Source organism: Pan paniscus, chromosome 17 (assembly GCF_029289425.2).
Source record: "Pan paniscus chromosome 17, NHGRI_mPanPan1-v2.0_pri, whole genome shotgun sequence".
Taxonomy (NCBI): Eukaryota; Metazoa; Chordata; class Mammalia; order Primates; family Hominidae; genus Pan; species Pan paniscus.
Window position 1 is genome coordinate 28,957,138 of NC_073266.2, and position 23,604 is coordinate 28,980,741.

The 23,604-nt window shown below is 41.2% G+C and overlaps 1 protein-coding gene across 3 annotated transcripts in view; it reads right to left on the reverse strand.

The window, feature by feature from the left end:
• RALBP1 (ralA binding protein 1) overlaps window positions 1-21,113 on the reverse strand; it is a 65,679-nt gene extending 44,566 nt beyond the window's left edge. Inside the window, exon 1 of one of the 3 annotated variants that reach the window (XM_003809328.5) lies at window positions 17,933-21,113. The gene's annotated coding sequence lies outside the window, so the exon portion shown is untranslated. Of the gene's footprint in view, window positions 1-16,822; window positions 17,623-17,932 lie in introns of those variants that run through there. The other 2 variants (XM_014342280.5, XM_034943912.3) reach the window with 2 other exon arrangements.
• Window positions 21,114-23,604: the final 2,491 nt, after the last annotated feature.

Below are 23,604 nucleotides of genomic sequence, written 5' to 3' on the forward strand. Positions count from 1 at the left end.
AAACAGTAAGAAAACAATTAATTTTTTTTAAATGGGCAAAAGACCTGAACAGACACCTCACCAAAGATATGTAAATGGAAAATAAGCACATGAGAAGATGCTCAGCATGCTATATCATTGGAGAACTACAAATTAAAACAATGTGATACTACCACATACCATTATTATGGCAAAATCCAAAATGCTACCACTACCAAATGCTGGCAAGGATATACAGCAACAGGAACTCTTATCCATGGCTGATAGGAATGCAATATGGCACAGCCACTATGTAAGAAAGCTTGGCAGTTTCTTATAAAACTAAACATACTCTTCCTATATGATCCATCAATCGCACTCCTTGGTATTTACCCAAATGAATTGAGAACTTATGTACATGCAAAAACCTGCACATAGATGTTTATAGCAGGTATATTTATAAATCCCCCCAAAAAAGGCAGCAATGGATAAACTGTGGTACATCCAGATAATGGAATATTATTTAGTGCTAAAAAGAGATGAGCTATCAAGTCATGAAAAGATACAGAGGAAATGTAAACGCATATTACTAAGTAAAAGAAGTTGAGCACAGTGGCTGACAACTGCGATCCCAGCACTTTTGGAGACCAAGGTGGGTGGACTGCTTAAGCACAGCAGTCAGAGAACAGCCTGGGCAACATGGCAAAACCTCATCTCTACCCAAAAAAAAAAAGAAAAAATTAGCTGGGTGTGGTGGTGCACACCTGTAGTCCCAGCTACTTGGGAGGCTGAGATGGGAGGATCACCTGAGCCTAGCAGGTAGAGGCTCAGCAGTGAGCTGAGATCCCAGTGCTTCACCCCAACCTGCACGACAAAGCAAGACCTTGTCTCAAAAAAAAAGATGTTAATTAAAAAGGCCATATGACATTCTGCAAAAAGCAAAACTACAGAGACAGTAGAAGGATTAGTAGTAGCCAGGGTTTAGGGAGGAGGAAGAAATGAATAGGTGGAACACAGAGGATTGCTGGGGCAGTGAAGCTATTCTGTATTGGTACTTTAGTGGTGGACACATGTTCATTATTCATTTATCTAAACACACGGAATGTACAGCATACCAGGAGTGAACTCTAACACAAATGCAACTCTAAAAAAATAAAGTCTATTTTTGTAAAAGGTTAAGAAACACAAAAATACTACAAAAAAATGACACATTACCTAGAAAAAAAAGAAAGACTTAAAAGACATCAACCAATTGCCATGTATAGAGCTTATTTGGATTTTGATTTGAAAAAATTGTTAGGGGCCGGTCATGGTGGCTCACACCTGTAATCCCACCACTTTGGAAGGCCAAAGCAGGCAGATTACCTGAGGTCAGGAGTTTGAGACCAGCCTGGCCAACATAGCAAAACCTCATCTCTACTAAAAATACAAAAACTAGCTGGGCATGATGGCGTGCACCTGTAATCCCAGCTACTCAGGAGGCTGAGGCAGGAGAATCGCCTGAGCCCAGGAGGCAGAGGCTGCAGTGAGCCAAGATCGTACCACTGCACTCCAGCCTGGGTGACAGAGACAAACTCTGTCTCAAAAAAGAAAAGAAGTGAAAAAATTGTTAGGAAAAAAGTTATGAAAATCAGAGAAATCTGAATATTAATTCAATATTTTATATTAAGAAACAATTGTTAATTTTTTTTAGTGTGATCACTGTGTTGTGGTTAGAGATACACACTAAAATATACCTGGATGAAATGATATGACATCTGGGTTAATGTATGGGATGTGGTATCAGAGGACTTGGGGGGACAAAGGGCTCCATTTGGGTCCTACTTAAATTTTTGAAAACAAATATATATATTAATTTTTATAATTTTCTTCAAAAAAATTTCCTAAAAATGAGATTGAGGGAAAAATTACCTTCAATTATTAACTACTGATATAGAATAACAAGTAGGTCTAATATCACCCACGATAGTTAGAGAAAATCCTCAGCTGACAATTCTAAGTAGAAGTTTCCTTAATAGGTGATCTCTAAACATTTAAATGTAGAGAGCTGCTCAAAAGTTATAAAGTGGTCAATTATCTTGGTTGGGTAAGTAAGAACCACCACCCCATGAAGATTTCAGTTAAGGTGTATTGGTTCGTTTTTATGCTGCTGATAAAGACATACCAGAAGTTGGGAACAAAAAAAGGTTTAATTGAACTTATGGCTCCACATGGCTGGGGAAGCCTCAGAGTTATGGCGAGAGGCTAAAGGCTCTTTTTACATGGTAGTGGCAAGAGAAAATGAGGAAGAAGCCAAAGTGGAAATCCCTGATAAACCCATCAGATCTCATGAGACTTATTCACTATCACGAGAATAGCATGGGAAAGACCGGCTCCCATGATTCAGTTACCTCCCTCTGGGTCACTCCCAAAACATGGAATTCTGGGAGACACAATTCAAGTTGAGATTTGGGTGGGGACACAGCCAAGCCATATCACAAGGTAACATTTTAGAGGAAAGAAATGGAAAATTGGAATAAAATTACTGTCTAGGATATAAAGGTACTGCGTAAGAATTAACAGCAGCTCACATCTGTAATCCCAGCACTTTGGGAGGCCGGGGTGGGAGGATCACTTGAGGCCAGAAGTTGGAGACCAGCCTAGCCAACACGGTGAAACCCCATCTCTACTAAAAATAGAAAAAATTTGCTGGGCATGATGGTGCACACCTGTAATTGCAGCGACTCAAGAGGCTGGGGCATGAGAATCACTTGAACCCAGGAGGCTGAGGTTGCAGTAAGCCAAGATCATGCCGATGCATTCCAGCCTGGGTGACAGAGTGAGACTCTGCCTAAAAAAATAAATAAATAAATAAATAACAACAGCTGCTGCATTACTTCCTGGAATTAAATAAAATCTGGAGACAGAAGTAAAAATACTAATCTTACACAGGCAAAATAGGCCAAAAGTCAAGATTTGGAATTAAAATGTTACATAGTAACTAAACTCTTTACCTACATAGTGAATTATTTTGATTAAAGAAAAGCAGAAAGTAAAAGCACTATTTACTAAACTATGATAATAAAAGTTCAAATTAAGTTGTTAAAAGTAACAATCATTATTTGTTTAAAAAAACTTGTTACACACACATACACACAGACACCACACACACACATTAGCAGATTGTTCCTGTCTTGTAACTTATATTCTATAACTCGTTATCATCATGTAAAACTATTCCATCATTTAGACCTAAAGGAAGGAAATGATGCTTTTATGGCTTCAGTTGACTACAAAAAAATTTTATACAATCATAACGCTTTTAAGACATTAATTTGAAAAGTAACCTGAGGAATATCTGAAGAAGCAAACTCTAATGTTGTAATACGGTTTTTTTTTCCTTAAAATGCTAAGCTTTGTTGAAAAACTTAGAATTTTACCCACTGCTTTTCAATTGTTTGTTACCTCAGTAGTGGTAAGAAAATGGACTTAAGTAAGCTTTTCTTCAGCTTTATATCTGCAATTTCTTTTCTCATAATTTTCTCAAGCAGAAAGTCTAAGTTCTTGATTCATATTCCTATTTTGAAGCCAGGCACAGTGGCTCACGCCTGTAATCCCAGCACTTTGGGAGGCCAAGGCAGGCAGATTGCCTGAGGTCGGGAGTTCAAGACCAGCCTGGCTAACATGGTGAAACCCTGTCTCTGCTAAAAATACAAAAATTAGCCAGGTGTGGTGGTGCATGCCTGTAGTCCCAGCTACTCGGGAGGCTGAGGCAGGAGAATTGCTTCAATCCGGGAGGCAGAGGTTGCAGTGAGCCACGATCACACCACTGCATTCCAGCCTGCACGACAGAGCAAGACTCCAGCTCAAACAAAACAAAACAAAAAAACAAAAACAAAACAAATCATATTTCTACTTTGGAAGGAAACATTGAAAATTGCCAATGTCCTACTTCAATTTTTGCATTTTCCTTAAAAATCTTTCTTCTCTCATCTCCCCCTCAATCCTCCTTATTTCTCAATAATAGTTCCTTATTATGTATTTATCTGATGGCACCTATCAATGGCAGATTGTGAAAAGTCAATACATATAAAAAAGCTTACAAAGAAAGTTCTAGTCACACAATAACAGTTTTATAAATGACAAGTATACCTCATTTTTAAACATCAGCAATGGTATAAAGTTTTATTTTCAACCTATCACAATACCTGGTTCTCAATTTTTAGTGCTTCTGAACTAACTTAACCTTCACTTGTTGAGGGACTGCCATGCTTCAATACATGGTGCCAGCTCTAGAAGCAATTCCAAATGACTTCTGCCAGTATTTTTGTTTTCAATAACATTTTATATAAAAGCTTCATAAAATAATTGTATAAACGTTCAAGGCGATCAGTTTGAAACACTTCCCTCAAATATAAAGAAACAGGCTCAGTGCCTGTTACACAGTAGGTGTCAACAAATACTGATTCCCTTCCTGTACATATTACTTCCTCATGACTGTTTAGAATAGAGTATTTACATGTTCACACATACTACTTGCATGTATATAAAACATCTCTGGAAGAATATACAAGGAAATATTAAGTTTTTATCCCTTCAAAGAGATCTCGGCTGAGAAAAGGGTAAAGGGGGAAAGACAGTTTAACCTTTATGTGCCATGGGTATTATCTTTTTCAAAATAAACTAAATTTTACATGTTTTTAACTAAAAAGACAATCATATTATTTATATCTCATCCAGCCACCTATCCATCTGTAAAGAAACTAGGAAATATAGCGATGGAGTCAAAACGTCCAATGTCATCAAAAAGTTACACATATGCAAAGAAACAAGAAGGAATGATCCATTAAAAAAAAAAAAAGCAATCACAGAAACTGTTCCAGGCCAGGCACGGTGGCTCACGCCTGTAATCCCAGTACTTTGGGAGGCCAAGATGGGAAAGAAAATTGCTTGAACCCGGGAGGCGGAGGTTGCAGTGAGCCAAGACTGCGCCACTGGATTCAAGCCTGGGCTACAGAGCGAGACTCTGCCTCACAAAAAAAGAAAAAAGAAACTGTCCCTAAGGATGCCCAGACACTGACTGGACTGACTACATAAGAACTTTAAATCAGCTATTTTAAGTATGTTCTAAAGCTAAAGGAAACCATGTCTTAAAAACTGAAGGAAAGCAAGAGAACTCTGTTTCACCAAAAATAGAGTATTGATAAAGAGAATTTTTTTTTAAATCTAATAGAAATTATAGAATTGAAAAGTATAATAACTTAGATGAAAAGTTCACTAGAAGGGCTCAACAGCTTATTTGGGCAGGCAGAACAAAGAAACAGTGAACATGAAGATAGGTTAATTGAAATAGGTCAGTCTGAGGATCAGGAAAAAAAAAAAAAGAAAGAATACAGAATCCCTTAAAACAGAACGTAAGAGATATACGGTAGGCTGAGGCAGGCAGATCACTTGAGCCCAGAAGTTCGAGACCAGCCTCAGCAACATGGCAAAATCCCATCTCTACAAAAAAAGAAAAAAAAAAATTAGCTGGGTGTGGTGGTGCACACCTGTGGTCCCAGCTACTCAGAAGGATGAAGTGGGAAGATCACTTAAGCCCATGAAGTGGAGGTTGCAGTGAACTGAGATCACGCCACTGCACTCCAGCCTGGGCAACAGAGCGATGAGACTCTGTCTAAAAAAAAGAAAAAGAAAAAGAAAAATTAAGATATTCCTAGATTAAGAAAAACTAAGAGAACTCACTGCTAGTAGACCTATCCTGTTAAAAAAAATATGCTAAAGGGAGTCAGTCCATCATGCTGATATGAAAAAACACTAACTAGACAATACTCAAATCCACATGAATAAAGAACACTGGTAAAGGTAATTACAGTCGGGCATGATGGCTCATGCCTATAATCCCAACAGTTTCGGGGGCCAAGGTGGATCACTTGAGCCCAGAAGGTCAAGGCTGCAGTGAGCCATGATCATTCCACTGCACTCCGGTGTGGGCAACAGAGCAAGACCTTGTCTCAGAGAAAAAAAAAAGTATGTAGGTAAATATTAAAAAGAGTATAAATGTATTTTTGTTTGTATTTCTTCTTTCTCCTATCTGAGTTAAATAACTGCATAAAGCAATCATTGTAAATCAGTGTTGATGAGCATACAATGTATAAAGATGTAATTGTGACAATAACAGCATAAAGGGGGTAGGACTACATAGGAGTAAAGTTTTCTACACTATTAAAATTAAGTTGATATTAATCTGAACTAGATTGTTACAAATTAAGATGTTAATTGTAATCCCAGGTCAACTACTACGACAATATATAACAAATGAAACATAAAGGAATTAAAATGGTACAATGAAAAGTATGTATTTAACACAAAAGGAGGCAGCAATGGAAGAACTGAGGAACAAAAAAGATGTATCAAAAACAAATAGCAATATGGCAGAAGTTCTTTCTTATCAGTAATATGTAAATAAATCAAACTCCTCAATTAAAAGATAGTTATTGGCGGACAGATTTAAAAAACAACAAGATGCAATTGTAGCCTGTCTATAGAGACTCACTTTAGATTCAAAGACAGAAATAAGCTGAAAGTAAAAAGATAGAAAAAGATATTCCAGGCTGGGCACAGTAGCTCACACCTGTAATCCCAGCACTTTGGGAGGCCGAGGTGGGTGGATTACAAGGTCAAGGGATGGAGACCATCCTGGCCAACATGGTGAAACCCTGTCTCTACTAAAAATCCAAAAATTAGCCAGGTGTGGTGGCGTGAGCCTGTAGTCCCAGCTATTCAGGAGACTGAGGCAGGAAAATTGCTTGCACCCGGGAGGTGGAGATTGCAGTGAGCCAAGATCGTGCTACTACTGCACTCCAGCCTGGCGACAGAGCAAGACGAGGAAGGGAGGAAGGGAGAGAGAGAGAGAGAGAGAGAGAGAGGGAGGGAGGGAGGGAAAGAAAGAAAAAGAGATTTCATGCAAACAGTAACCAAAAGGGAACTAGAAAGTCTATGTTAGGCCGGGTGCGGTGGCTCATGTCTGTAATCCCAGCACTTTGGGAGACTGAGGCAGGTGGATCACCTGAGTTCAGGAGTTGGAGACCAGCCTGGCCAACACGGCAAAACTCTGTCTCTACTAAAAATACAAAAATCAGCCGGGCATGGTGGTGCATGCCTGTAGTCCCAGCTACTACGGGGGCTGAAGCTGGAGGATCGCTTGAACCTGGGAGACAGAGGTTGCAGTGAGCCGAGATCGTGTCACTGCACTCCAGCCTGGGCAACAGAGCAAGACTCTGTCTCAAAAAAAATAAAAATAAAAGAAACTCTATGCTAATACCAAACAATGTAGACTATCTCTTAAATATTATACAATGATAAATGGGTAAATCCATCAACAAGATATAACAATTGTAAACATACACTGCACATAACAACAGAGCCTCCAAAAGATACAAAACAAAAACTGACAGAAGTGAGAGGCGAAGAGGCAGTTCAATGATAAACGGAGACTCCCAATACTTCCCTTTCAATAATGGATAGACTAGAGAAAAGATCAACAATGAGAAAGAAGACTTGAACAACGCTATAAAGCAACTAGATCTATCAGACATCTATAGAACACCCCACCCAAAGACAATGTAATACGAATCCATCTCAAGTGCACATGGAACAGTCTCAGGACAGATCATATGTTAGGCAATAAAACATGCTTCAATAAACTTTAAAAGACTAAAATCATACAAAGTATGTTCTCTGATCACAATGAAATGAAACTGAAAATCAATAACAGACAAAATGTTGAAAACTTCAAAAATATGTAGATAATTAAGCAACACACTTGACAAACACTCAACAAAGTACTCAACAAACTGGGAACATATGGAACATCCTTAAACTGATACAGTGTATCAATGAAAAACCCACAGTTGCCAGGCATGGTGGCTCATGCCTATAATCCCAGCATTTTGAGAGGCTGAAGCAGAAGCTTGAGCCCAGGAGCTCCAGACCAGCCTGGGCAACATAGGGAGACCCTGTCTCTACAAAGTATACAAAAATTAGCCAGGCATAGTGGCTCATGCCTGTAGACCCAGCTACTCAGGAGGCTGAAGTGGGAGTATCACATGAGCCTGGGAGGTCAAGGCTGCAGTGAGCCATGATTGCACCACTGTACTCCAGCCTGGGTGACAGAACGAGACTGTGTCTCAAAAAAAAAAAAAAGAAAAGAAAGAAAAACCCACAGTTAACATTATACTAAATGGTAAAAGACTGGAAGCTTTCCTCCTAAGATAAGGAACAAGACAGGGAAGTCTGTTACTGCCACTTTCATTTAGCATTGTATGGGAAGTTCTAGCCTGGGCAATTAGGAATGAAAAATAAATAAATAAAAGATACCCATACAGGAAAAGAAGAGGTAAAACTATCTCTGTTTACAGACAGCATGATCTTATATACAAAACTCAAAAGAATACACTAGAAAACTATGGGAACTAATAAGGAGTTCAGCAAAGTCACACAATATAAGGCGACAGAAAATAAGTTGTATATCTAAACACTAGGCAATGAACATTGTGAAAAACAAATTTAAAAAACAATTTCATTTGCAACAGCACCTAAAAAAATAAATAGAAATAAATTTAACCAGGGAAGTGAAAGACTTGACACTGATAACTACAAATATTGTGCAAGAAATTAAAGACAAACTAAATAAGTGAAAAGACATCCTATTGTTAATGGATTGGAAGACTTAATATTTTTAAAACAGAAATACTACCCAAAATGTTTTACAAATTCAATGCAATCTCTATTAAAATTCCAATGGCCTTTTTTACAGAAATGGATCCTCAGTTTCATATGGAATTGCAAGGGACCCTGAAGAGACAACAAATACTGGAAACAGCAAAGCTGAAGAATTCACACATCTCAATTTCAAAATGTACTACAAAGCTACAGTAATCAAAACAGCACATGGTACCTGGCATAAGGATAGCTATATCAACCATGAGAATCAAACAAAGAGTCCAGGGGAAAAAACCCAGACATTTGCGGTCAACTGATTTTTCAACAAGGATATCAGGACCACTCAATCAGGAAATAATGGTCTCTTCAACACATGAGGATGGGACAACTAGATTACCACATGCAAAAAAGTGGACCCCCTCTGGCAGGGCGCAGTGGCTCATGCCTGTAATCCCAGCACTTTGGGAGGCCAAGGTGGGTGGATCACTTGAGGCCAGGAGTTCGAGACCAGCCTGGCCAATGTGGTGAAACCCCATCTCTAGTAAAAATGCAAAAATTGCCTGGGTGTGGTAGTGCTCGCCTGTAATCCCAGCTACTCGGGAGGCCAAAGCATGAGAATCGCTTGAACCTGGGAGGCAGAGATTGCAGTAACCTGAGATTGTGCCACTGCATTCCAGCCTGAGCGACAGAGTGAGACTCTGTCTCAAAAACAAAACAAAACAAAACAAAACAAAACAAAACAAAAAAACGTGGACCCCTATCTCACACCATATAAAAATGTGGACCAACAACTGAATATAAGAACTAAAACCACAGAACTCTTAGAAGAAAGTATGGAATAAATCTTCATTCCTTGGATTTGGCAATGTAGACATGACACCAAAAGCCTGTGTAACAAACAAACAAACAAAAAAACGGATAAATTATACTGTAAAATTTAAACTTTTAATGCATCAAAAGTATATTATCAAGAAAGTGAAAAGACAACCCAGAAAATAGAAGTATTTGTAGATCATATATCTGATAAACATTTAGTAACCAAACATACAAAGAACTCTTTCAATAACCAACAATACAATTCAAAAATGGACAAAGGATTTCAGTAGATATTTCCACAAAGAGAATATACAAATGGTCAATGAGCACATGAAAAGATGTTCAACATCTTAGCCACCAGGGAAATGAAAATCTAACCCTCAACATGATACCACTTCACACCAAGATAGCTAAAATTTAAAAAAGCAAATGGCAAGTATTGGCAAAAGATGTAGAGAAATTGAAGAATTGGATTATAAAATGGTGCAGTTGCTTTGGGAAACAATTTGGCAGTTCCTCAAACTGTTCAACAAGAGTTACCACATGAGCTGTTTTCTAACAACACTTCTGACACCACATGTGGAAGTGTTTTTCCATACCAATACAGTTCTCCAACTTTCCAGACACCAACTGAGTGCCCTATAATTCAATTCTGACACTAACTGTCCAGAGTTTATGTCAGACTCCACAGGCTTAGTTCCACAAGACTACCCTCACTTCAGTTACCAGCCACAAGCTGCACATTGCCACCTGTACTTCTGACCAAATAGCTGTAAATAGGGGTTCCCACAACCCCCTCCTCATGTTCAATAATTTGCAAGAATGGCTCACCGAAACTCAGGGAAACACTTTACTTATGCCTATCAGTTTATTATAAAGGATATAAATAAGCCACCAAATCAAAAGGCACAAGGGTGAGGCCGAGATGGGTTCCAAGTATAGGAGTTTCTGTCCCATGAAGTTGAAGCAACACCTTCCCAGCATAAGGATGCATTCACTAACCCAGAATCTCTCTGAAAACCACTGTTTAGAAGATTTTATGGAGGTCCCATTTCACAGGCATGATTGATTACATCACTGGCCACTGATAACTGATCTCAATATCCAGTCCTCACCACCACCACCTCACCCATCCAGGGGTGGGGCTGCAAGTTCCAACTCTCTAATCAACACAGTTGGTTCTTCTGGCAACCAGCTTCCATCCTGAAGTTGTCTAGGGGCCTACCAATAATCACTTTATTAGCATAAATTCAGATGTGACTGAAAGAGACTTATTATGAATACCAAAATATGCTGTATTACCTCTATTACTCAGGGAGTTCCAAGGATCTTTGAAGTTCTAGGCTAGGAACCAGAGACAAAGACCAAATATATATTTCTTATTGTATAACATCACACCCAGCAATTCTACTCCTAGGTATATACACGAGAAATGAAAACATATGCCCACACAAAAACTTGTGCTTGAATATTCACACCAGCATTATTCACAATAGTCAAGAAGGAGAAACGACTTAGATGTTCAACTAATAAATGGATAAATGAAATGTGGTATAACCAGATAAGAGAGTACTGTTTTGCAATAAAAAATATGAAGTGCTAATATATCCTACAATATGGATGAACCTTGAAAACATTAAGTGAAGGAAAGCAGTTGCAAAAGATGATATATATGGTTTCATTTATATGAAATATCCAGAATATCTGAAATATCAAGAGATACAGAAGTAGATTAATGAGGGCAGGGGAAATAGTGAGTGACTACTGCTAATGGGGAGCAGGTTTTTTGGGGGGAGTAATGAAAATGTTCTAAAATTGACTGTGGTGATGGCTGTACAACTCTGTATATACAGACTGTCCCCAACATACAATGTTTCAACTTGGGATTTTTCAACTTTACATGGTATCCATAAAATCATTCTGTTTTTCACTTTCAGTATTCAATAAATTACATGAGATATTCCACACTTTATTATAAAATAAACTTTGTGTTAGAGGATTTTGTAGGCTAATTTAAGTGTTCTGAGCATGTTTACAGTAGGCGAGGCTAAGCTATGATGTTAGGTGCATTAAATGCATTTTCCACTTACAATATTTTCGAATTGCTGTAGGTTTGTCAGGATGTAACTGTGTCGTAAGTAGAGACAAGTAGAGAAGCATCTGTACTAAAAACCAATGAGGCTGCACATGGTGGCTCATTGAGCCCAGCACTTTGGGAAGCCGAGAGAGGTGGATCACTTGAGCCCAGGAGTTTGAGACCAGCCTGGGCAATATGGCAAAACCCCGTCTCCACAAAAAAAATACAAAAAATTAGCCAGGCATAGTGGCACACACCCGTAGTCCCAGCTACTCAGGAGGCTGAAGTTGGAGGATCATCTATCTGAGCCTGGGAAGTCAAGCTGCAATGAGCTGTGGCTGCACCACTGCACTCCAGCATGGGTGACAGAGTGTGACTCTGTCTCAAAAAAAAAAAAAAAAATTAAGTCACACGGACCAATGAATAAATACATGCTACATACCAATGAACTGTACAATTTAAAGGGGTGAATTTTATGGATACGTGAATTATATTTCAATAAAGCTGTTTTAAAAAAGAAAAGCAGGTTCAAGTCTTTGCCATGTTAAAAATCTCTGTTAACCCTTTATCACCCTCTGCTACCACCTCTTTCTATTCTCCCCTTCATGGCTAAAATTGATTTATTTATTACAATCTACATATGTTTTTCCACTCTCTAACCTCAACTCCTCAACTCAATGAAACCTACCTCCTCCCCCAACCATTCTATCAAAACTGTTCTCACACAGTTATCAAATTGAATAACCTCCTCAATACCAAATCAATAGACTCTTAATAACTTCTTTCGCTCAACTTTTCAAAGCATTTAAAGTATGGCTTTCCTTTTTTTTAGGCCAGGGTCCCACTCTGTCACCCATGCTGCAATGCAGTGGCACAATCACAGCTCACTGCAGCCACAACCTCCCAGGATCAAGCAATCATCCCACCTCAGCCTCCTGAGTGGCTGGGACCACAGGTGTGCACCACCACAGCCAGCTAATTGTTTTTTGTTTTTGTTTTTTTTTGCAGAGACGCCAGTCTCCCTATGTTGCCCAGGCTGGTCTCAAACTCTTTGGCTCAAGCAATCCTCCCACCTCAGCTTCCCAAAGTGCTGGGAGGACAGGTGTGAGCCACTGTGCCTGAGGCTTTCCTTTTTTAAAAAAAAAATTAATTTATATTTTTTCTTGAGAGTTGACTGTGAAGTATAACTTCCTTTAAAAATGATCCCAGCCCAATGCAGTGGCTCACACCTGTAATCCTAGCACTTGAGAGGCCAAGGCAGGCAGATCGCTTGAGCCCAGGAGTTCAAGACCAGCCTGGGCAACATGGCAAAACCCCATCCCTACCAAAAATACAAAAATTAGCCAGGTGTGGTGGTATGTGTCTGCAGTCCCAGCTACTTGAGTGGCTGAGGTAGGAGGATGGCTTGAGCCCAGGAGGTGGAGGTTGTAGTGAGCTGTGATGGTGCCAGATCCCACTTTGGCTTCTATGACATTTTCTCATGATTTCTCTACATCTCCAAACACTTAGGAATTTCCTTTCCCAGCTCTTCTTCTATCTGGCTTTAAATGTTCTCCACGGCCTATTTCCAGAACTATTTTATGTTAACAAACTCTTCTTATTTGGTGTTATCTAAATCAAAGAATTCAGATACCACTCATAATATAGCCTGTTATATTGTACTCCAAATCCACATTCACAGTTCCATAGCAGATGATCCCACCTGGATGTTTCACAGATAACTTCCACTCAATATGTTCAGAAGCTAAAATACTGTTTCTCCTCAAATGTGCTTCTCTTCCTGAATTCCCCATCTCAGTATATTTTACCATTGTCTCTTCAATCACCCAAGTTAAAATCCAAGTCATCTTATTCTATTATTTTTCCCTCACTCCCCATATCCAATTGTTGCTGAATCCTATGAATTCTACTTTCTAAATATTTCTATTACCCTCCTCCTCCATAACCCCTCTAACATTGCCTTAGTTTGGACCCTTATTTCTCACTTCGATTAGTGCAAAAACCTCCTAAACAGTCTTTCTACATCCATTCTTACCTTCTCTCCATCCCTTCTGAAATCCTTACTCTACAATTCCAGAATGATCTTTCTAAAATAAAAATCTTGGCCGGACATGGTGGCTTACACCTGTAATCCCAGCACTTTAGGAGGCCGGGGGGGGTGGACTGCCTGAGCTCAAAGTTTAAGACCAGCCTGGGCAACATAGCAAAACTCCATCTCTACAAAAAAAAAAAAAATACAAAAAAATTAGCCAGGTGTGGTGGCGTTCACCTGTGGTCCCAGCTACTCGTGAGGCTGAGGTGGGAGGATTGCTGGAGCCTGGGAAGTCGAGGCTGCAGTGAGCCATGATGGAGTGCGGTGAGTGCCACTTCATTTCAGCCTGGGTGACACAGTGAGACCTTATCTCAAAAAAGTAAAAAAAAAAATAAAAAGAAAAATCATATCATGTCTCTCTGTTCATTAAAATACATAAACCCTATTGTTATCTACAGGAAAAAATGGTAAGGTCCTTGGAATGGCACGCAATACTTTTGAGGATACCTGCAACCTCATCTTCTGCTACTTATCACCACAACTAATGCTACAGCTACAGAAAACAACTTCCCATTCTCTTCCATATTCTGTGCTGACTGCACCCCTGGCCCGCGCGTGCCTTTCCGCCTGCCGCGCCCCAGGACACCCCAGCTCTGGGCGCCACCAGGGAGCTGCTCGCCCTGACCAAGGCCGGCGGCAAACCCTTCTGCGCCTGAGGCAGGCTGGGCTCTAGCTCAGTAGGAAACCCGCGCTCAGGCGGACAGCGCCGACTCTTTTTACTGAGTTTCCAGAGGAAGACTAGCCCAGCTACCGCGAAGCTGCCAACCCACCGGAGAGGGGGCTTCTGAACCCGGACTCCTGGGAACATCGACAAGCACGGCACTACCACACCGAGGCCTCCACCGCCTGGGCCTGAGCACGGCCGGGCCATTCCCAAACTCGGGACGCAGAAGGAGAGGCTCTCGGAGCAGAAGAGACCACCCTGAGACACACAGTTTACGTCAAAAGTTTACATGGAGAAGGCGGTTCCGTTCTGAAGCGTGGTCTGCTGTCCTTTTGGGCGTGAGGCATGTGGTGTTCGCTGTGAAGCCTCCTGGGCCTGTTGGTCTTCCGATTTCATTCTCAGGACATAATGCTTACCAACAGTACTTGCACTGAGTTGACACTCGTGCACTCTTGACTCCAGATGTTTTTTAAAATGTATGTTCACACCAATAATTGCCTACTTCAGAGGCTAATACGACAAAACCAGTAAAACTGAGTGATGGTGTCTGCATTGGAAAAAAAAAAAAGTGTTCCATGTTCTTTCTCACCTACGTTTCTGCCCACCCTTCCCTCTAAAAGTTCCTTCCCCACCCCTGCCCCAGCCCCCCAATTTCTGCATTAGTCATGACTAAGCCTTCTTTAAGCTTAAGGACATAAAATATACAGTACCTAATATAGTGCCTGACCTATAGCAGAGGGTTAAAAATGGGCTGAGCTGGCTTAGGTCTCTTCTTTGTCCTCTCAATGACTCCTATTTGCTTATAAAATAAAATTGTAATTATTCTGATGGTCTGCAAGATCCATAATTTGGTCTCTGCCTATCTCCCCAGTTTCAGGTCTTGCCACCACCCTGTATTATACTTGCTATTTTTGCAGATGCTACTCTGTAATTTTAGACTCCCATGCTTTTTCTCACACTGCTCCTTCTACCTAAATGCCCATTCTTTCTATGCCTGTACACTCCTGATTTTCATCACCTTCTACATAGTTTTTCCTTACAGTTTCCCTCTTCTTCAGCTCTTTTCTTCACTTTAAGAAATTGACCACTATCTCCTTTGTACATCCACTGTACCCGCATATGTTCTTCAATCAAAACAATCTTGTACTTGTTGACAGTTAAAGTAAGAGATAAGGTTCAACTACCCTGAAGGCAGGAACATTGCCTTCTGTATCTTTAAGTCCTCTTCACCTGGTCACAGTACTTTCTACATAGTAATTCCTGTATTCTAAATAATCTGCATTTTTCCTTGTACCCTCTTATACAAACTAACATAAGTTTCTATCAGGGATCTTTCAAAACAGAAACAATATTCTTTTGGGTTACATGCTGGGCCCGATCTCTTCTTGCCAAGCAAACAACTATGCAAATATAACTGTACAAATTAAAGTTATTATGCACTTTCTGATACCACTTTCCTATTCTAAATTAGGGGAGAAATAGTCCGGATAAGATCCATAATTAGAAACAATATTTTGAAGAGAAAGCAAACTAAGTTGTATTACATTGTTTCGAGATACCTTGTTTAAACAGTCACTTCTCAAAAGCTACTACTGTTGGCAGGGCGCGGTGGCGCACGCCTGTAATCCCAGCGCTTTGGGAGGCCTAGGCGGGCAGATCACCTGAGGTCGGGAGTTCAAGACCAGCCTGACCAACATGGAGAAAATGTCTCTACTAAAAATATAAAATTAGCCGGGCGTGATGGCGCATGCCTGTAATCCCCTCAGGAGGCTGAGGCAGCAGAATCGTTTGAACCCAGGAGGCAGAGGCTGTGGTGAGCTGAGATCATGCCATTGCACTCCAACCTGGGCAACAAGAGCGAAACTCTGTCTCAAAAAATAAAAAATTAAAAAAAAAAAAGCTACTGTTAACTAACCTACCCCACTTGGATCTACCAGATACTTTGAGGTGGGAACCACTCTATTGACCTCCTTCCTACCCCTACTACCGCCACTCCAGCTTACAGTAATTATTTTCACAAAGACAGAAAGGAGTTATCAAATGACCACAATAACTCTAAAAACAGAAAGTGAGGTGATCTTTCTTATTCACAGTCCCACTTAATCATTTAGAAATGCTGAGCACCAAAACAAAACCTTATCACAAGTTCAGTATTTCGTTAATAACTGCCAAGTATAATGGAATACTCCCCAAAGTACTGCAGCATTAGAACACGACCACTCCACTAAATAAAAAATTCAGCGAAAGCTTTTCTAACAAGGCTGGATGGAGCACTAACTCAACGGCCAAACGGCTGCACTTCCTGTACATGCACGTTCAAAACACCTCGAATTAACATGCTAGGGACCTTGAAGAACTGTACTAGGCCTTGCTCAAGAGGAAGGCTTTGTAATACTGAATCCCAAAACTTGAAACAGCAGAATTACTTCAGGGAAGACGGAGGTGTTAAATATTCTGTAAAACCTGTTTCACTCTCACAACCATCAGTTTTTAAAAAAAGAGGGAGAACACTGACCTCATTAAGAGAATTCTGACAACACACATAGTTGAACATGAGTTGTGAAAAGAATTTTCAACTTCAGATCTGTCCGTCCATTCCCACTGAAACCTGAAGGAAGGATCGCAGCACCCAAAGGCGCCCACTGCTCAGTGCCAGCGGTGGGCGACACCAGGAGCCTGTCCTGGTCCCCTGGGTAAGCCCCGGAGCCTTGCCACTATGCCGGGCACGATCCACCAACCGTGAGGGCTGGGTCCCCTAGCCTCTGTCCAGGCGCCCCCCAAGAGCTTCCCCGAGGCCTGGGGACTCCTAACTCTCCACCCTCGGCCCCCGAGAGCACCACAAACGAGGACGCCACGAAGGGAGGCCCGTCGGCCAGTGGGAGGGACGCACGGCCAAGGGGGGCGAAAACTGGGGCGAAGCTTTCCGGGGAGGAACCCACGCCGGGGGCAGCCACGCCCCCCACCCCCAACTTCAAACCCGAGCGCTGCGAGCACCGAGCCCCACACGCTGCCTGACAGACGCGGGCGCGAGGCCGGCGCGGGAGAGGGTTCCTCGGGCACTCCAGGGGTATCTCCGCGACCCTAGCACGCGACCGCTCCCTGAGACTGACCTGTGCCTGCCGCCGCGCGACCGTCCGCCCCGCCGCAGCCTCCGCCTCCTCGCGCTCACGCTGCCGCCGCAGCCACCGGAGCCGCCTCCTGCGCTGCGCCCCAGGCCGGCCTCGGGCGCCCCATTCCCACCCCGCCCAGCCTCCGCCTGTTTACAATGATTGGGACGGAACGGGACGAGGCGGTCCAGCGCGCACGCGCATTCCCTCCTCCCGCCGCAGCCGGCTTCCCGGATCCTCCTCTCCGCTCAGACGGCTGAAGCCGTCAAGGGCAGGCGACCTGGGCTCTCGCGCGGGGCGCGCCGGGAGGCGTAGTTCCCAAGGCCCCGGCGTCCAGCCAGCCCGAAGGCCTCTCGCCAAGGAAGTAAACTACAACACCCAGGAGGCACCGCGCCTCCTTCGTCCCCAGGCTCGCTGAGGAGACTGAAGAAGAGCGCGAGAGAACGCGCCGAGCGCCAGTGCTCTGCAGGCGCCTGCGCAGTCGGTGGCCTTGCGGGTTTCGGGGACGGACGGCTTACCTCGGTGTGGTGCTGGCGAAGGTGGCTCGCGGGCGTCTCCTGCAACGGCCTTGAGGATGGAAAGGGCTTTCCTCTCCACGCTCTGGCCAGCCTGCGCCTCAGCTTCCGAAGTTGAGAGCTTTCCTTGCGCCAGCGTGCTTTAGTGGTTCCAACCAGTTAAACCAGACTGGGGGCCGCCTGGCTTGCCGCTGGGTGGGGCGGCTGCCCCGCCTTCGACTGGGTGTGGGATTGGAGGAAGGAGCGCCGTGGGCCTGTAGGGATAGGCGGGAATAAACCTCTGTCGGGAACATCCACGGAATTCCTGAAGCGGGTGTGGGCTTCTGCAGGGCTTCAGCGCGCCCCCGGCTCAGCAGTTACCGAGCAGCCCCCGAGGAAATCTGCCCAGTCCGTGTTTGGCTGGCAGTAGAGATAACTGAATTTCTTCGAGAAGCCTTTCACCCAGGCTTGTTGAGTTGCTCTGCTAATGCGTAGCGAAGGCTGGAAACGGCTTCAGCAGTCTTCGTGTTTTCTGAAATGTGGCAGTTTATTAGGGGAGAGGAGGGACTTGGAATAGACGACCCTCCCTGTCACTCGCATTCCTACGTGCAGCACTCTGTGGCACCTCGTTGCCCGTTTAGATTGGCCGCTGCGATCCATCTTGCTCTCTGCTCCCACATCAGCTTTCCTCAAAGCGGGCGGTAAATTTGTCCCTAGTACTCTGCGCTCCCTACTCAGTAAAGTTCAACCCCTGGGGCCTTAGATTCATTCAGGGGCCTCCCACGAGTGGATATGGGATGGTCTGAGGTAGCCATTGGTCTTTGACTTTCGGAACAGCCTTCTCATGGCTCCTCTCGCAGTAGAACAGTCTCCTCTGACCACTGGGTTGGGCAGGTGAGCATGGCAGTGACAATTCTCTGCCTGTGACAGCACTGATTCGGCCAAGGGGCAGGCACTGATCCACGCTGGGCCTTATGGAGGCCTTGCCTGAAGCTGCTATGTGGATGCAGGAGGGGAGCAGAGGGAGTTTTCTACTGAGGCAATTGCTGATGGACGTGTTTCTTGCAACATCGAGTGGCCTAGCCAAAGGTGAGGGTATGAAAGAGAAGAAAGGAGAAATGGAAAGGGAGAAAGAGCTGGCAGAATGTAGACCGTGGTTTCATTTGGAGGGCATGGTTTGTGGAGCTCTTTAAGTGCTGTGAGCATGTGAGCCTAAGTGGGTGAGCCCACTCATTCATTGATTTATTATTTGGAGCCAATATGTGTGGATATAGAATGTATTTGTTGGCTGCCACTTGAGCATTTTTTCCTTCCATTTAAGCCAGGCAACATAACCATTCCCTCTAGCAGCAGAGATGGTCACAAACCCAGTCAGAAACAATGAACCCACAAAGACTGGGGCTGAGGCTTCCAGTAAACTGTAGCTTCCTTGCTCCTCTAGCATGGTGTAAGTATATGATGGCTGGAAATGTGGCAACCGTTTTCCTCCTATAAGGGGAAACCCTAGAGGGATGGGAGTTTAGAGGGAGGGCAACAAGTAGAGCCTGGGGTTGAAGTCAGTACTGTCAAATGAATGCGGGAAAGATGGAGAAGAACCTTGTGTTTGGTGGCATGATTTGAGCTGCAGTATCAAACCTCACCTGTTTGATTCTATGGACTATCCTATAGACTATTCGGGATTGTGAGCAAGGCCATCTTACAGACTATCCAGAATTGTGAACCACAAATTTCCTGTATTGTTTAAGCCAGTTCGTATTAAAATTCTAAAAGTCCTAACTAATTCAGTTGGATTTCTTTTACATGACTCTGAAAGGTCCTAACTAATACAGGTTCCTACGTAAAAAACTGTGGAAGGGACTTTTAGCTATGGCTGTTTGGCATAGTCAGCAATTCTCTGCACACAAAACCAGTATAAAATTGGATAAATTGGCAAAAACAACCATTTCGGAGCACTGGAAATCAAACCAATACAGAAAACAATTTGAGAAACATCTATTCTTCAAAAACAGCTAGCAGGGACAGTAGATGTCTGTGGCCTTCTGGCCTGAGGCTGCTTCTCTCCCACCCTGTTGCACCAGAACTGCAGTTTTGCCAGTGTAGGTAGGAATAGCCAAGAAAACTAGCAGCTTTGCTGCCAAAGGGATGGACTCAATTTGGGGCGGGTGGTCAAAAACCCAAGGCTTTGCCAACTAAAAGTGACAAACTCATATGGAAATGAACAGGGCAAACCCACAGCTGTGCTTACCTGAGGTTACAGTCCCAGGTGGGGCAAATGGCAAGCCAGTCAAAAATATAACAGGGAGATTTTAGAAATAAGAGTCATTGAAGAGTTATGGTCACACCACCGCACTCCAGCCTGTGCTTTTCAACTCTAGAAATATCATCCTTTTTTATAGAGTCTACTTCCCCACAGAAATACTCTATTTGTTAATTACATCTCCACACATCTCTGACTGATTGGGAAACTATGCATCTGCCTGGGGTTGACCCAAGAGACCTGTTAAGTAAAAGCCAAGGGAGACTTGAGAATTGGTGGCAACTGTGAATGTATTCCTTAATCCACACACAGATCCATTAGCAGAGGGAAGAAGACTCCCAAATCAAGGTGTTTGAGTGCAACCACTGCCAAATCACTGACTAGCCACAGCTATGCAAACACAGGGACAAAGCCCAGAAAGTCAGGGTAAATATAAAAATGTGAATTGACAAACAGAGCAAAGATAGCAGCAGCCACAGGCCATATAGAGACAGATTTTAAATCTGTGTAAATCCAGGAAGATAAAACAACAACAACAACAACAAAACTAAGAAAAATAAAACATCTAGAATTGCTGCAATATATGAAATATCTGCTTTTCAACCAACAATCATGGTTTATGCAAAGAAACAGTAAAGTGTCACCCACTCTGAGGAAGAAAATAGCAACCAATAGAAACAGACCCATTGGGCTCAAATACTGGATTCAGAAGCAAACTCTTGAAAGTAGGTCTTATAATTATGTTTTAAAAATTAAACATTTTTCAAAGAAAGGAAAATATAATGATAATTCTTTAACATATAAAGGATATCAATAGGGAAATGATTCTATAAAAATGAAATTTCTAGAGTTGAAAAATATAGAAGAGAAATATAAATTGTATTACATAATCTCAGTGAAAGATTTGAGATGGCAAAAAATGTGTACTTGAAGATAGAGAAATTATCGTATTCAAAAAACAGAAAAATGAAGTAAAAGAAGAGATATAATGACACATCCATAAAAAAGAGGATATTTTTAGCAATAAGCCAGACTCAAGGACATAGACTGTAGCTTTAAATAGAAAAAGAAAAAACAGGGAATGTAAACTAGTACAACCACTATGGAAAACAGTATGGAGTTTCCTTAAACAACTAAAAGTAGAACAACCATTTGATCCAGCAATCCCACTACTGGGTATCTATGCAAATGATAAGAAGTCATTATATGAAAAACATATGCACACACATGTTTATAGCAGCACAATTTGCAATTCAAAAGATATAGAACCAACCTGGGTGTCCATCAACCAATGAGTGGGTAAAGAAAATGTGATATATATCTATATCTATATCTATATATCTATATATATCTATATATCTATATATCTATATATATCTATATATATCTATATATCTATATATATCTATATATATCTATATATCTATATATCTATATATCTATATATCTATATATAATCTATATATCTCTATATATCTCTATATATCTATATATCTATATATCTATATGTATATCTATATATCTATATATATCTATATATCTATATATATCTACATATATCTATATATCTATATATCTACATATATCTATATATATATCTATATATCTACATATATCTATATATCTATATATCTATATATCTATATGTATCTATATATCTATATATATCTATATATCTATATGTATCTATATATCTATATATATCTATATATCTATATGTATCTATATATCTATATATCTATATATATCTATATCTATATATCTATATATATCTATATATCTATATATATTGATATATATAGATATATATATACACCATGAAATACTACACAGCCATAAAAAGGAATGAAATAGTCTTTTGCAGCAACTTGGGTGAAGCTGGAGGCCATTATTCTAAATGAAGCAACTCAGGAATGGAAAACCAAATACCGTGTGTTCTCACTTATACATGGGAGCTAAGCTATGAGAATGCAAAGGCATAAGAATGATATAGTGGACTTTGGGGACTTGGGGCGGGGCAGGGAAAAAGGATAGGAGGAGGGTGAGGGATAAAAGACTACGTATTGGGTACAGTGTACACTGCTCAGGATACAGGTGCACGAAAATGTCAGAAATTACCACTAGAGAACTTACCCATGTAACTAAAAACCACCTGTACCCCCAAAACTATTGAAATAAAGTAAAAATTATTTTAAAAAATACCTACATAAAGAAAACATGCAAACAAACAAAAATCTTAAAATTTTACCTGCTTATAGATAACCATTAATAATAGCTTGGTATATCTGTCAGCCTTTGGGGTGTGTATGTATATTTTTGAGCATAACATTTTATTTTACTTCATTTGCTAAAACTAATGAAACCTGAACTTGGATTATTGAGACAAAAATCATGCCGCAGAAAAGCACTAATTTTATTAAATTAAATATTGGAAGGGTTGGGTTGTTTTTTTTTTTTTTTAGTGTTTTAGGTTTTTTGTTTGTTTTGTCTTGCTATATGATGTTCAGGAACTACCATTCAATGAATTTGACAGATAAAGTTTGAACATATTGGTAGGGAAATAAGCCAATGATTTGAATTACTTATCTATACAGAAGAAATAGTTTTAAGATTTAAGACCATATGAAATAAACTGGGTTAAACTAGGAAAAAAATGGTATTAATGAGAGAAAGAGCATGGTAGCACTTTTTATATTAGAGATCATAGGTAAATATCAGCTGTTATAATTTTTATTAAATATCAAACATCAACCGGGCATGGGCGGCTCACGCCTGTAATCCCAGCACTTTGGGAGGCCAAGGTGGACAGATCACCTGGGGTCAGGAGTTCAAGACCAGCCTGACCAACATGGAGAAACCGCGTCTCTAACCCCGTCTCTGTATTTGTATTCTCTAAAAAATACAAAATTAGCCGGGCATGGTGGTGCATGCCTGTATTCCAGCTACTCAGGAGGCTGAGGCAGGAGAATTGCTTGAACCCAGGAGGTGGAAGTTGCGGTGAGCTGAGATCGTGCCATTGCACTCCAGCATGGGCAACAAGAGCAAAACTCCACCTCAAAAAAAAAAAAAATCAAACATCATTTTACCGGAGAATGAAACAAATTATTACTTAATAGAGAATCATGAACCAAAATCAACAGTATTTACCTAATAAAGCTCTGGTTGACAGTTAAAATAATAATAAGAGAAAGAAAGAAGAGCCTCACAGACCTGTAAAATTATGTCAGATATCCCAACAAACATGAAATGAGAGTTCCAGAAAGATAGGAGAGGGAGAAAAGAGGGCTAGAATTTTTTGAAATAATAATGCTAAAAAGTCCCCAAATTTGATTTAAAAAAAAAAAACCCTGCAAATACAAGAAGTTCTAATGAACACAAAGTAAGATAAACACAAAGAAAACTGCACCTAGATACAGCATAGTCAAACTGCTGAAAGCCA